The following is a 10,905-nucleotide window of genomic DNA, read 5'->3' as shown; positions in this document are numbered from 1 at the left end:
AAAATGGAAAAGGGCCCTATTTGACTGGAGTATAGGATGAATTAAAGGCTAGCATAAGAGTAGTTTGGGGCCTTATTGCTAATGGCCTTTAATATAGTATTAAAGATTTCGGATGCATTCCTTTAAGAAATGGGAAATTCTTGACATTTTTAAGGCTGTAGGCACTAGGGGTGTATGAGGTATAATTGCACTTATATTTTTAAATGTTTACATTAGAAGCTATGTTGAGAGGAAAGCAGAGTGGAGTCAGAGACCAGAAGATCAGTTAAAAAACAATGGCAACACTCTATGTAAGATAATATGACAGAGGTGTCAAAAAGGAGATTGATTTAAAGTTATTTTTGAGGTCAAACTTCCAGGACTTGCTGCCCAAATGAATGTGAGGAATGAGGTTGAATCAAAGACCTTTTACTAAAACAGATGAATGATTGTCAATGTCATTAACTGCAAAAAGAATAATGGAAGAGACTTATGAGCTGTTTATGCAATTCATTCACTAACTTGTTAAATACTTACTATCCACTAACTTTGCCTGGGTTTTGAAATAGGGATGTGCAGTTTGGGGTGATTCCATGATCTTAGAAAGGTCAAGCAGTACAAGAAGTGTGAGGAGGGAAACAACTCATTCAGGGCATGTTTAACCTTTTGTGTATTTGTTTTGTTTTTCAAGTGGGCAGACAGTCTGGAAAGAAAGATGGTAGGTAAGAAAGCTGTGCTTTAAAAAGGACACAGTGGTAAATATGGAATTGAGAAATGTAAGGTATTGCTAAAACAAGGAGTAAATCAGTGTCAATAAGAATTTTAATAGCACATCGAGCACAAATAAAACTTGATATGTTTTCAATCACTGACTTTGCAACAGATTAAAAAAATAAATTACATAATATATGCATCTTCTCCAATGAATACTCCATTGAGTTACTACAGTGGTTATTTTGTACTCCTACAACACAACAATGTCTAACTATTTCAGGTCTACAAAGTACCTAGTAGAACACTGAGTTTTACCCAACACAAAATTGCTGCAAGGGAAATAACATTATAACAAATATGAAAACTGGTAATTTTCTTATTTCAATACATAAGGTTAATACTGTTTGAGCCATTTCGACAGATGAGGACATCTAACTGGTAAACTTGATATTCAAAAACATAAGTCTTGATGATATCATCAGTGCGGTGATGCAAGACATCCCCTGAAAAATCCTCCCCAGAGATTCAGTGAATAAGTGGACAAATGCCAGTTACTTAGAACTCTGGAGGATGGTAGAGACTGGAGAAAGACTCCACAAATGCTGAATTAAAACAAAAGAAAAATATCAGACAGGAAATTCCCATTCCAGAAATTCCTGGGCCACTTCCCTCCCACTCACTCAGTCCTGAGTGAGTTGCTCAGAGGTGGCAGCCCAGATCCCTACCACTGCTGACAAAGAGTAAAGATCCACTCAAAGAAGTAAGTTAGAACTCCACACATACCCAGGCTCAGAGACAAGAGTCCACAGTTACCCAGGGTAGAATACAAACCACTGAAGAGGGTTGCACACAAAAGGACTCCTGGTGAGCAAAAAGAGAGTGACCAGGTAGAAAGGCTGGCAATTGCTGCACTCAATCAGATTCTGTTGGCTGGAATACCTAAATAGAAATAGATTTTTCTGGAGTGACCACCCCATCTGGCCCCCAGGGCAGGATACCCTAACAGAGAAGGAAATGGAGGCAAGAAAAAAAAAAAAAAAACTCACAAAAAGAAAAAATGGGGGAAGGGCTAAACTGAACTGATCTAAGTCAGGTGGGTCCCAGAACTAAAAGTGTATGGAAAACACCGCACTGAGTGATGGAGAGAATTTAAGCAAATTACAGGAGCTGATGAGAAAAGTATACACAAAAACAAAGAGAACAGATCAAGATTCTCAGAGAAGGAACAGAAGAAAGGAAGCTTTTACCTGCAGTAGTAACAATTGTGCAAAAAGTACAATCTTAAAAATTGTACCACATATCCAAGAAGCAGATGAAGAAAAGCTGAGAAAATTTGATCAAACATGAGCTATTCTGAAGTTCTATAATAAGATGGACCAAACATCAAAGAAGAGCCTTAACACAAAGACAATCAACAACAAAACCCTAGAAAAGAGAAAGAAGCTAACCTTGAAAGTTAACTCATCAAGATAATCAGGTGCTTTAAACATAAGCAAAAAACCTATATACCACACTTAGAAACAGGAAGATATGGCTCAGTCAGCAGAATAAATTAAATTTCAGCAGAGACACAGAATTTGAAACAACTAATCAAAGAAGTTCAAACAAATGTCCTAAGTCAATTCAAGGAAATGAAGAAAATATGCATAAGGAGATAAAGGGTATTGAGAAGACAATTTGTGAGTATAAGAAGACTCTGAAAGTATACAAATTATCATAATAGAAATTATGGGGATGAAAGTTACAATAGTAGAGATTAAAAATACACTAGAGGTATACCACAGTTGATTTCAACAGGCAGCAGAAAAGATGAGTAAACTGGAAGACAGGACAATCAAAATCATACAGTCAGAAGAACGGAGAGAGAAAAGAATAGAAAACATTGAGCAATATCTCAGGGATTTGACTGACAGAACAAAGCACATAAATATATGGAACATGAGTGTCTGAGAGAGAGGAGAGAAAGGAAACAGGCAGAAAGGGAAGGAAATAATGGCCCCAGATTTCCAAACTCTTCTGTAAAACATAAATACACATATCCTAGAAGTACAACTTACTCCAAGTGAAATAAATCCTAATAGACTGTCTCTGAGACACATACTAATCAGAATGTCAAGTGCTAAAGATAAAAAGAGAACCCTGAAAGCAGGAAGAAAAAACTGATTTGTCACATAGATGCAATCCTCAATAAGTATATGTGCTGATTTCTCATCAGAAACCATGGAAACAAGAAAGCAGTGATATGATATATTTAATGGACTGAAAGAGAAAAATTACTAGCCAAAAATTCTTTATAGAGCAAAACAGTGTTTCAAAATGCGGGAGAGTTTAGAAATTGAGACAGTTTGTCAGCAAAAGATCTACTCTACAATAATTACTAAAGGGAGCTCTGCAGAATGAAAGGAAAAGACGGGAGTGAGTGACTTGGAGTTGTGTAAAGAAATGAAGAGTATGAGTAAGGGTATCTGAAAGAGTAAATGCAAATCCCGATAGTATTGTAACCTCAATATACAACTCTCCTCTTTAATTCATGTAAGAATCAGAATACAACTGGACAAGAAAAAGACGTATTTTCTGATAATGGACATGCAAAACATAAAGTGGAACAAAAACAACATAAAGAGGGGAAACAGAGGATTACGGGAGCAGAGAACATGTATGCTATTGAATTTAAGTTGGTATCTCTTCAAATTAGTAAGTAATATTTGTGTGCTGCAAGTAAGTAACCACAAAGAAAATATTTTTTAAATATGCCAAAAGAAAATAAGAAAGGGATCAATCAGATACATCAAACAAAAACAACTATAAAGAAAAGGAGGTTCCAATAAAGGAAAAGAAAGGAAATTTAAAAAGATATGACTTGTAAAAACCAAAGGAAAAAATAGCTGAATTAATTAATGCCTTTAATTTAAAGTAGTAACGCTGATTGTTAATGGATTAAACTCCCCAATCAAAAGACCAAAAAAATAAATAAATAAAAATAAAACCCATTGCCTAATGAATTATAAGCATTTTTACAGTTAATTTATTTTCTTGTCCAAATAACTTTTCTTGTTCTTTAAACATGAGAATTTGGCCACATGTATTCATGTCCTCTCTTTTACCTTCTCAAGGGTACACTGAAATGAAATAACTAGGTACTTTATTCTTTTATTCTCCTAGACAACCCATTCTCATAGTCTTCTCTCTCTCAAACCTCTCAGTATCCTCCTGCTTCTTCATTTGACAACCTTGTTTCCTACATATTAGAAAAAGTGGGACTTCTATAAATTACTGATTTTAGCTACTCTTTAATTCTATTAGGTAGATATGGGGAGAAGAAATGGTTGGGAGGGGTATTTAGAAAGTCAATCCTTAGCCGACATTAGTAGTCACTAGATGATGATTACAATGATTACATGAAAAAATCATTATTAACATACCCCTTAGCAATGTGGATGTAAATATCAAAAGAAACAGCTAAAATACTTTGACACTGGTGCTTCTGAGGAGTGGAACTGGTAGGTAGAGACATGTAGGGCTTGGGAATACTGGTTTTTCACACTGAACCTTTAAGAGTTGTTTTTTGAGTCTTTTTTTTTTTTTCATATCTAAATACATGTGATACTTCAATTGAAAAAAAAAGAACAACTTTAAAATTATCAAATATTCCCTTAAAGGCTAGAAGGAAATATGTAATAATTATAATTGTTTTAATATTAAGGTGTTACTCTGGGTGATTATTTTAGCATTCTTTAATCAACTTTTCTCAATGTTACCTCACTCATATAATTTGCTAGTAATTCCCCAGCAGTAACAATTTCTTTTTGTGTCTTATACTATTTTAGAAACATTTTAAGTGACGTTATTCCATGGATATTGCCTCCTTGACCACGGTAGGACTACCCTTGAATTTATAGCCAGACACTTGGGCTATACATATAAAATTATTCCAGTTGACTTTGATTTTCCCATAAATACAATGTTACAATAGAGGATTATTTTCCTAACCAACAACCTGATCCCACTTTTTTTCTCCAAAGATCATAGTTTCTCTATTAAAATCATTTGTCATTAAATCATAAATATATACAGCATACTATATAATGATTTCTACACAGTATAGAATTTAACATACTTGAGAATATAATAATTAGACATGTGGAGAATTCTTCGTTTATTTATTTTATTGTCACTATGCCAGGTAGAAATACTTTATGGATAAAAGTGAACAAGGGGCTTTCTGAAGAGGGAGGGTATTGTGTAATAAAAAGGGAACAGGATTTGAAATCTGAAAACTTGGATTTTAATTCCAGATCTATCAGATACCAATTCCTCAGACTTGCCCAAGCCACCCATCATTTTCAAACCTTAATGAGCTAAGAAGCAAAATACAGTTAATAATGTCCTCCTTATAGTGTTCTTATGGAATTAATATACTCATTTACCCAAAATGCTTACTATAGTGAGTTATATAGTTTAGGTGCCCAGTAAATATTTGGTTATTGGCATTAGTGCAAATTGAAAGGACATATGTAGAAAGGTAAACAGCGAAGCCTACATAAAGTGTCCTACATCATTACTATTGATTATTAACAAATAATGTTGGAGACCAAGCTCCAAAGAGGATCAAGAAAAAGGAAGCTGTATAAGCTATTGGCAGAGCGTCTGAAGTCTAGAACCCAGAGTTAAGTATTGGTGTGTGTCAGAGAGCGGGCAGTGCCAATGATGTAGCTGTGTGTGGCCTGATGCCAGGGCTCTGAATCATTGGCAGAGAACTGTGTGTGAATAAGTCAAATTTCTGAAAATGGGGAACCACCTTTAGTTAAGACAAGTGCCTCATTGAATGTATTACAGTATGAACAAACTTGGGGAAAAAGTGCCGTCTTTGATACCAATTCCATAGTCCTCAGCTCTGGCTTGCAATACTTTCTAGGAAATCCCTCTTGCATCTGGTTAAAGGGTGTCTTCTAAGTCTCCTCTTTATTGGAAACTAGGATCTGGGATCTGGGGCTCCCCATGCCTAGGCTCTTTTTTCCTTACAACTTTTGGATTACTCTGGGAAAAAAAAAAACAGTTATTTTCCATTAGTTTCAAGTACAAACTGTAGACCAGAATGTCCTTGCCTTACCAATTTAATCTGAGCTTGGTTCCACATATAGACAGTAAAATTTTAACTCATTTTCCTAAACCAAAAACCATAGGCATTCACAAAATTTGGCTGCTCTTTCCCTCTATCTTGGTGAGATTAGTTTTCTTTTCTTTCTTTCTTTTTTTTGGCATGGGCATGTATGGGGTATCAAACCCGAGTCTCTGGCACGGCAGGCGAGAACTCTACCACTGAGCCTCTGTGGCCCACACTTTAGTTTTATTTTCTTAGTATTAAAACTAAATCTTGGGTGGGCCGCGGTGGCTCAGCGGGCAAAGTGCTTGCCTGCTATGCCGGAGGACCTCGGTTCGATTCCCGGCCCCAGCCCATGTAACAAAAACGGAAAAACAAAATACAATAAAGCAAGAAAATGTTTGGAAATGTTTCCCTTTCTTCCTTCCTTCCTTCCTTCTATCCTTCCTTCCTTCTCTCTGTCTTTCCTTTAAAAAAAAAAAAAAAAAAAACTAAATCTTGCTTGGATATTGCCGCACATTACTTAAGAATTTTGTCTTTTATCTCTTCACTATTAAAGCTATACAAGCCCACTAGGTCTGTCTCCAATTGGACCTGAATCCACTTTCATTTCCTCTCATTTTTTTCCCTATGTACATTTTGCTTTTATTGAAAAACATTCTGGGCTCTTTATAACTCCTCTTCTTTCTTTCCCTCCCTGAACTCACAGCAACCTTGGTCCCTTCTCCCCACCCTCTTTGCTCAATCTGATTATTCCCTTTTCTCCTGAGGAGTAATTATAACTAGATTCACTTAGAAAAGATAGATCCACATACTCATATTGACTTTTTAATCAAGTTATCATTGAGGGAAATTTCCCTGAAATCTTGAAAACATCTGTCACCCCTTAATGAGCTTGCGAGTCTGCTTTGTTCCCCTCAATCTGATTGAGGACAAAAATCTGAGTGATACTAATTGGAGTAAACTCAAGTTCATATAATTCCCTTGGCTTCAGACTCCCACTCACTGTCCAATTCAGGAAAAGAATCAGTTTCAGTTACCTTATTTTCCAAAATACAGAAAGGTACATAACGGTATTCAGTCGGTGCTTAAATTGATGATTATGTAAGATCTGATCTCTTGGTGCCTATTATACTATGTGGCACTTTAATAGGCAGAAGATTCATTATCCTAGAAGCAACAGACATCAGAAGGATAATTAATGTTTTCCATGTGATTTTGATATACCAGACCTTGTTCAAATTACTTTACATTCTAAATAAAAAATCTAATCTTCATATAAATTATTTTAAGATGCTCATTTTATAGCTGGGAAAACATGCACTGGAAAGCTAAGTCACGTATGTAAAGTCACCCAGCAAGTAAATGGTGGAGTCTTGAATCAAACACAGGCAGACAGACAGGCTCCAGAGCTGGTTCTCTCAATTTCTCAACCTAGGACCTAAAGGGAATTTAATTTTCTAGAAAACTATAAAAGTATGGCCACGAATGTTGAGATTCAAAAGATCTCAATGAATCTCAACATCCTATATTTACATTTTATCACATCTACATTTACTTTTTTAAAACTAGTTTTAGATCTACAGAAAAGTTGTAAAGGTTTTACAGAGAGTTCCTACAGATTCCACTCCCAGTTTCTCTAATATTTAGCATCTTACTTTACTGTGGCTCTTTCGTCACAACTAAGAAACCAACCCTGGTTTGGTAATATTAACCAAACCCCTCATTTTATTCAGATTTCATTAGATTTTTTTTAGTCTCTTTTCTATGTTCTGGTATGCCCATCAGGATGCCATATTACATTTAGCCGTCATGTCTCCATAGGCTTCTCTGGTCTATGACATTTTCTTAAATTCTCCTTGATGACCTTGATGATTTCACGGAAGAGTGTTGAGTTACTTTTATAGAATGTCCTTCAATTTGAGTTTGTCTGATTTTTTTTCATGGCTAGATGGGTTATTTCTAGTTAAGTTTTAGATATATAAGAAAAAGCATACAAAAATTTGATATTTGGTATTTATACTTTTACATCAAAATTCAATACACTTTTCTATCTATTTGATCAATTTTACTTACATTCATCATTCTTTCTTATATTCTAGGCCTTCCCTCTGTGTTGCCCTTCCTTCTTCCTTATTTTTATTCTTTGAGTCTGTATATAAGAGCCTGTTGATTGATGGTAACATTTATCAGTCTTGAAAAATTAAACAAATAAATCTTTACTTTGCCCTCAAAATTGGAAAATAATTTATCTGGGTATAAAATTCTAGGCTTACAAGTTTTTCCCCTCATTCCTTTTAGGGCATTAATCCACTATTTTCTGCTATCTACTTTTTTAAAAAAGAATTTTCTTACAAGTTTAACAATCTGGGTTCCTCCTCCACTCTGGTAACCAGTAAGAGATACTAATAATCCTTCATGTCAGAAAGATTCAGGACAATGAGTCTAAGCTGAAATTATTCTTATTAATTCATTTTAATTAATTCATTCATAATTAATTCCTATTAATTCAGTTAATGAATTCTAGAAACTCATCAGATATTTTCTCTTTATATTCTGTTTTTCTACCATTCTCTTTATTCTCTAACTCTACAGAGTCCCCCCCCACACTCCTAATTAATCCCCCAGTCTCTTACTTGCTCTTTTATTTCATATCTCAATGATATACTGGATGATTTCTTTGATACCTTCTTCCAAATCACTAAATATCTTCAACTGTATGCAAAATTTACTGAATCCATCAAAATATTTTTGTTTTAAAAATAGTGTTTTATTTTCAATATTTCTAATTCATAACTCCTTTTTTTTCAGTTTTCCTTAAAACTGTTCCATAATATTCTACTCTTTGTAATAGAAGTCATTTCTTCATTTATCTCTTTGAATATTTTCAAAACTTTATTTTAGTTTTATCAACCTCTTCCATGAAATTAATTCCCCTGGAGTGATGTTCATATTTTGATTATTTTGTTGGCTGTTTACTTTAGAATTAGGTATCTGTGTATATGTCATTTGCTCGCCTTGGGAAGTTTGTGTTTGTTTTTCCCTATAGCCTCCTCTAGGTTCACCCATTCCCATTTAGTGATCTTTAGTTGTAACATCTTTGTAACATTATTTAAGTTCTCCTACCAAAGGGGACACTGGAAATATCATAGATCTATTTGCTATACCTCTACATTTCTTTCTTCAGCTCCTGGTTCCTAGATTTGGTGCTACCACCAATCTGGGCACAGCTTAACACAAACCATATTGCAGGCGGCAGTCAGTGCTGTTTTCTTAAATCCACTATCACAATCAAGGCATAGCAAGTGAAAGGATTTAAAGGCATAGCAAGTGAAAGTGAACCAAGCGAGGCTTCAAATAGTGAGTCTAACTCCAGACCTCCATTTATTATGGTTTTGCCCTTATTACACAGCAGGAGCCCTTCTCATCCAAGAGGCTACAAAGCCCTGTGGCTTTATGGATTTGAGTTTCTATTTCTGATCCAAAAGTGACAGTCTTATTCTTCAAAGACTGCCTACTTCTCTTTATTTCCTCATTTTATATATTATTTTATCTATCTCTGTTACATGTTTGAGCAGAGGGAGGTAAAGATGTATAAATTTAGTGTGCTTAACACCTGTAACCTTGTAAAACTATTTCAATTGTTTCAAATAAAAAGAATAATTGGACCAATATTGAGTGCTGGAGTATCATTTTACCTCCAAAAACCAGTAAAATATAATGATTACATATACCATGCTAAGAATTGTACAGAAGACTCTCAGCATTTGATAGGTTTACAAATATGTGAAGATAATAAATATAGCTGCCCTCTCCCTTAGGAACTAACTGAGAAATAGACCTTAGAGTCAGATTAGGATCAAAACATAACTGATAAAACTTGAATGAAAAATGGCTTGAACTTGACTCTCTCTGTCTTCCAACCTCCTTGTTTATCACTTGAGACCTGCATATAAGAGCAAAAGGAGATATTTACCAAGCTTGGAAAAAGAAAGACCAAGTATACCCAGAGATCTTTACCATAGTAATTACACCCAAGTGGACCAATGTTTATCCATCTTTTTGATGGACAAAATCAACTGATCCTCTCTCCTGGAGGAGAAGTCATTAAGTGATAGAAAGAAAACAATAATGTCCTTTGATTTACATCCTAGAGCAGCATTTCTCAAGTTTAATGTGTGTGCACATTATCTGTGTAGTTTGTTAAAATGCAGATCCTGATCCAGTAGGTCTGGGCTGTGACCTGAAAGTCTGCATTTCTAACAAGCATCCAACCCATGCACATGCTAGTTTGGAGTAGCAAGTTCTTAAAGCAGCAGTTTTTTAACTGTTTTCAGGAAATCCAAGCAGTCAACATTATTTATATAATAATGCAAAGATATTCCAGTGGAATCTTCCAGAAGATATATGACTTTTGATGCTACAATAATTGAATGCAGAAACAAATAAAGAATCCAACCGTCTTCTACAAAAAGATTTATGAAAGTATAAAACAATGCCACTCTTTTCACAATTTCTTTCTCATTTTGGAAGTTGTAATTATTTTTCCTTAAAAAATGTATGTATATTAGTATGTGTGTCAGTTTGAATCTGTGGTGGATCCCAGAAAGACCATATTCTTTAATCTTCATTCAATATTGCTGGCTGGGAGCACTATGATTGTTCCCTTTTGGAGAGGTGATCCACCCAATTGTGGGTGGTAACTTTTGATTAGATGGGTTCCATGGAGATGTGTCTCCACCCATTCAAGATGTGATTGCTTACTGGAGTCCTTTAAGAAGGAACCATTTTGGAAAAGATTTAGAGTCACCAGAGTCAACAGAACAAACAGAGCCCCAGGGAAGCCATTGAAGATTCCTATAGAGAAAGCTAGTAGACATCGCCATGTACCTTTCCAGCTTAGAAAGAAACCCTGAACATCATTGGCCTTTCATAAGTGAAGGTAAGCTGTTGTTGGTGCTTTAATTTGGACATTTTCACAATCTTAGAATTGTAAACTTGCAACTTAATAAATTCCTGTTTTTAATGGCTGTTTCATTTTTTATATGTCACATTCCAGCAGCCTGCAAACTACAACAGATTTGGTACAGAGAGTGAGGTGCTGCTACAGT

General features: G+C 35.1%; 1 long non-coding RNA gene across 1 annotated transcript; it reads right to left on the bottom strand.

Moving 5' to 3' along the window:
• Window positions 1-5,359: 5,359 nt before the first annotated feature.
• On the bottom strand, window positions 5,360-9,733 carry LOC143648021 (uncharacterized). The gene is made up of 4 exons (XR_013158319.1): window positions 9,666-9,733; window positions 7,871-7,960; window positions 6,835-6,964; window positions 5,360-5,730 (listed from the first exon to the last, which is right to left on the bottom strand). It is a non-coding gene; the product is annotated as an uncharacterized LOC143648021 (long non-coding RNA).
• Window positions 9,734-10,905: the final 1,172 nt, after the last annotated feature.

This window comes from Tamandua tetradactyla, chromosome 10 (assembly GCF_023851605.1).
Source record: "Tamandua tetradactyla isolate mTamTet1 chromosome 10, mTamTet1.pri, whole genome shotgun sequence".
Classification (NCBI taxonomy): domain Eukaryota; kingdom Metazoa; phylum Chordata; class Mammalia; order Pilosa; family Myrmecophagidae; genus Tamandua; species Tamandua tetradactyla.
This window is presented reverse-complemented; position numbering and strand designations above follow the sequence as displayed.